Source organism: Charadrius vociferus, unplaced genomic scaffold, assembly GCF_000708025.1.
Source record: "Charadrius vociferus isolate BGI_N301 unplaced genomic scaffold, ASM70802v2 scaffold927, whole genome shotgun sequence".
NCBI lineage: Eukaryota > Metazoa > Chordata > Aves > Charadriiformes > Charadriidae > Charadrius > Charadrius vociferus.
In genome coordinates this window covers 20,204-24,109 of record NW_009649344.1, presented here as the reverse complement: position 1 = coordinate 24,109, position 3,906 = coordinate 20,204, and positions in this window count along the sequence as shown.

Below are 3,906 nucleotides of genomic sequence, written 5' to 3'. Positions count from 1 at the left end.
TTTTAATAGGCAGTGGCTCGCCCCGCTCTCTAGAATCTATCCCCCCTGCCCAGTGGGCGACTCTGAGGGTTAAGGGTTGATCCCCCGCTGTACCCCTATCCAGAAATACGCCAGGACCCCAATAACCTCTAGCTTCCTCCTCACTCAGCAAGATACTATCTCCTCCCTTTAGCGAAACATTCCATAAATATTCAGTTGCACTTTCCCCTGGCTTGCGTGAAAATTGTTCTTGCATTCGGGCAAGCTCGGGTCCAGACCACGGGGTGATACGTGTTCTAGTACACCTATTATTTCTATCATTTGACTGTATCTCCGTTTTAATGAGGGGTCGAATTTCAACATTACTTGTGATCGCCCCAGATGTCCTTGTCCCAAGTATCAGGATCGGCACACATAATTAAGTTCCTGACTTGACTGGGGTAGGGGGTTGGAGCACTTGACTACAAAAGATCTAGTTTTTCCTGTAACCTCCCATTCCTCCCCCTTTCGGCGGCTAATTCGCCTTTCAAAAACATGCTTTCAACTTCCAATTGTCCTTCATGGGCCCTTAAGGCCTCTTTTGTCTTTCGTTCTTCCTCTAAAGCAACTTTAGTAGCCTCAACTTCAGTCTGCAATTCACAGAGCTTTTTACTACAATCGCTCACCGCATCTGCTTCTGAGTTAGCTACATCCATTTTCTTAACAGCCTCAGATTTCCGTGCCTCCTCCTGTGCACAGACTAAGCATGCTCCAAAAACAGTACACAGAACACCTTTACCTTTTCTGTCTCTTTTCTTTTTTCCTTCTTACATTGCTCTACCCATTCCACCACTTTCTCCTTTTCCACAACCTCTTAGCCTTCTCCCTGTCTGCGGGAGAGGGTTTACAACCATGTTTCTGCAGTAGCTCTTCCATTATACACCCTGCTCGCTACACCAATGTGTGTTTTTGCCTTCCATTGGCAGGCAGGTGTTCAGCAATCTCCAGGAAAGCAGAGCTCCATCACACGTAACAGTTACTTGGGAAGACAAAACACCATCACTCTGAACGTACCCCCCTTCCTTCTTCTTCCCCCAGCTTTATATGCTGAGCATGACATCATATAGTATGGAATATTCCTTTGGTCAGTTGGGGGTCAGTTGTCCCGGCTGTGTCCCTTCCCAGCTTCTTGGGTGCCCCCTGCCTTCTTGTTGGCAGGCCAGTATGAAAACCTGAAAAGTCCTTGACTGACTACTTAGCAACAACTAAAATATTAGTGTGTTATCAACATTATTCTCATCCTAAATCCAAAATACAGCACTATACCATCTGCTAGTAAGAAAATTAACTCTATCCCAGCTAAAACCAGGACACCATTCAAAGTATTTTTTCATCTCCTCTACATATCTGAAGCCCTGATCCTTATGACTTAGAAACTTGTCAGCCTTCTGTTTTTGATGATTGCTTCAAAAGAATTATTATTAACACAAACAAATCTACATTTTGTAGAGTACCTAAAACAGCTGAATACATTCGTTACGTCTATGAACAGCACAAAATTTCTACAGTATTCAAAACTGTTGTCCTGGTTTGAGGTAAAACGGAACCAATTTTGTTCAGTAACTTCGCTTCTTAGCTGGGCCTCTCTAACAACTGAAATTAACAGCATATTGTGCAGACAATGTTCACTCTCTCAGGGTGATAAGACCTATGTTTATAGCTGATGCCCAGGCATGGTATGCAGAGAGGACCTTGCTTATACTTATTGCTATAACAACCAAGGCCAACCAACTTTGTTATTTACCCCGTTGGAGGGTCGGAAGTGGAAAAGCATAGTGGGGTCCCACCTGCAGGGAGGAGCGGACAGGACAGGTGACCCAAAACTGACCAACAGGGTATTCCATCCCATCTGCCTCATGCTCAGTATAAAAGCTGAGGGAACAAACGGTCAGGGGGCTTTTCCTTCAATGGCTGGCATCTGAGGAGGACTCTGACTGCCTGTGATCTCGATCCTGAATGCTGATCCGGAATCCAGTTCCCGTCCATCCCTGAGTCCAGCCTGAGACTGCCCCAGTGCCAGCCGGAGTTGTGATTGTCATCTTAGGAGCTTGACACGGTTTTGTATATGTGACGAAACGGGAAAAAGGACTTCACTGAGAGGTTCAAGTTGACAATTTATTTTGAGTTCACTCACAGGTCCAATACGTCACTATTGCAAGTTCTAGGTGTAAAATGGCGATTACACTAATGCAGTTTTAAAGAAATTAGTGGGATACACTATTGCAACCTACAAATGATCCCGACAAGTAACAACACAAATCACAAGCGCGCTAGATATTAATACCTTAAAAGAGTGCATCAATCACAAAACTCAATAGCATGCCATATGTCATACGTATGTTTGTTAGTCACTTACCTTCTCTCTCAGGTAAGGTCGCTCAGTCCCTGGGAAGTGACCCTGTACAGCGTCCTGGACAGCGGTGGGACGGATCTCCTACAGGCCAGCCGCATCGTTGGAAGATTCCCCCATTTTTCTCCCCAAACCTTGCGGTTTATATTTCCTGATTCTGTGGGGGTGCAGGATTATGCCTAAATGGATTACACTCTCTGGGATATTTACCTCTGGTGGTGTGATACCTGTGCCTCTGTTGCCAATTTGTGATGTCCAGCGCTCAAAGTCACAGGGATAGTGGTGGGATGGGACTCGGGGCATTTTCTTTGTTAAGGGCCCTTTGGTTTCGGTTCTTCTATGCAATCTGGAGATAACCCCGGGCTGAGCTGTTTTGCAGCTCCCCCCCAAGTTATCTCTGCACAGACAAGGCGAGGAGGAGATGATGCTGAGATGCATCCTGCATCTCACCTGTTGTGCTCTGAAACTGGTTTGGTTGGGTGCTCCCATCCCCGGCGGGATGGGGGGGCAGAAGCCCCACTCCCGGCGCCGATGCAGCCCAGCAGGAGCAGCATGACCTGTTTAGTCCCTCCATCAGCAGCGGCTGCTCCCGCTGTTATTTTACCAAATGGGACAAAGCGCCTTCTCCTGGCAGGAGGAGAGGGACGGCTGCTGTGACACCATACGGTTAACAGCAAAACCGGTCCAAACTAACACACAAGTATGTCTTTTACAAAAAGCTAAAACTATATACATTAACCACTCCATTTCTCTTAGGCCTGCGGTTATACAAGGGTATATAAGACAGAAAGTCACATTTCACCATGCGGCCCTAGCATTAGTCCATATTGACACGAATCAGGTGAACACATTTCACAGTGGGATGGGACTCAGGGTATTTTGTTTGTTAAGGGCCATTTGGTTTCGGTTCTTATATGCAATCTTGAGATAACCCCGGGCTGAGCTGTTTTGCAGCTCCCCCCAAGTTATCTCTGCATAGATAAGGTAAGGCGGAGATGAAGCTGAGTCGGGTGACAACTCCTTGCATCTCACCTATTGTGCTCTGAAACCAGTTTGGCTGGGTGCTCCCATACAGTATATATTTCATTATTTCCTTTTATTTTATTATTAATATTTAATTAAAGCAGTTTAGTTCCTTCTAAACTGCTAAGTCTCTTTTTCCCTCCTCTGCCTCTCTCTTTGAAGAGGGATAGAGGGGAGGATCTGTTGGTCCCATCTGGGGTCCCCCAGGTCCCCAGTAGCCGATTTGGCCTAAACTGCGACAATTGTTCAAATAATATTCAAATGAAATGTCAGTCAATGTGCAACTTTCCACTCCCAGTCTTCCTGCAAGAACTCATCACAGGGTAATCCAACAGTGACTGCCTGTCTGGTCACAAAGCACCCTGATGTCTCTGGAAGAGACAGATCTTTGTAAATGGCTGCTGCTCTGCCACACTCATTTTGCCAGCAGAAGGATGCTGCTCTCCCCTTGACTGATTCTTGGATAAAGCAGAAGGAAAGTACCTTACAGTACACAGTTGCAGAGGGTGCACCTG